This window comes from Calliopsis andreniformis, unplaced genomic scaffold, assembly GCF_051401765.1.
Source record: "Calliopsis andreniformis isolate RMS-2024a unplaced genomic scaffold, iyCalAndr_principal scaffold0019, whole genome shotgun sequence".
NCBI lineage: Eukaryota > Metazoa > Arthropoda > Insecta > Hymenoptera > Andrenidae > Calliopsis > Calliopsis andreniformis.
Genome location: NW_027480431.1, coordinates 11,951,676 through 11,952,696, shown reverse-complemented (window position 1 = coordinate 11,952,696; position 1,021 = coordinate 11,951,676).

Here is a 1,021-nt window from a genome sequence, read left to right as displayed (position 1 = left end):
ATAAGTTTCATACTGGTTGCAGTTATTCGTTTTATACGATGGAAAAACTGTTGTATTTATATTGTATTTTATGCTTCTGGCGTTGACTTCTAAGGCACTAACTATTCGATCTGGTGGACCAACGCCCTAGAGTGAAGCCAAGGTTGACCGGAACGTAGAAATGACCATAACTTTCCACTGGTTACCATTATTCGTTTTATACGATGGCAAAGCTGTTGTATTTATATTGTATTTTATGCTTCTGGCGTTGACTTCTAAGGCCCTAGCAATTCGATCTAGTGGAGCAACGCCCTAGAGTGAAGCCTAGGTTGCCCGGAACGTAGAATTGGCCATCACTTTCAAACTGGTTGCAATTATTGCTGTAATATGATGGATACACTGTTGTATTTTTATTGCATTTTATGCTTCGGGCGTAGACTTCTAAGGCCCTAACTATTCAATCTGTTGGAGCAACGCCATAGGGTGAAGCCCAGCTTGCTCGGAAAGCAGAAATGACCATAAGTTTCATACTGGTTGCAATTATTCGTTTTATACGATGGAAAAGCTGTTGCATTTATATCGCATTTTATGCTTCTGGCGTTGACTTCTTAGGCCGTAACTATTCGGTCTGGTGGAGCAACGCCCTGTAGTGAAACCTAGGTTGCCCGGAACGTAGAATTGGTCATCACTTTCAAAATGGTTGCAATTATTCCTGACATATGATGGAAACACTGTTGTATTTTTTTTGCATTTTATGGTTCGGGCGTTGACTTCTAAGGCCCTAACTATTCAATCAGTTGGAGCAACGCCCTAGGCTGAAGCCTAGGTTGCTCGGAAAGTAGAAATGACCATAAGTTTCATACTGGTTGCAATTATTCGTTTTATACGATGGAAAAACTGTTGTATTTATATTGTATTTTATGCCTCTGGCGTTGACTTCTAAGGCACTAACTATTCGATCTGGTGGAGCAACGCAATAGAGTGATGCCTAGGTTGCCCGGAACGTAGAATTGGCCATCAATTTCAAACTGGTTGCAATTAT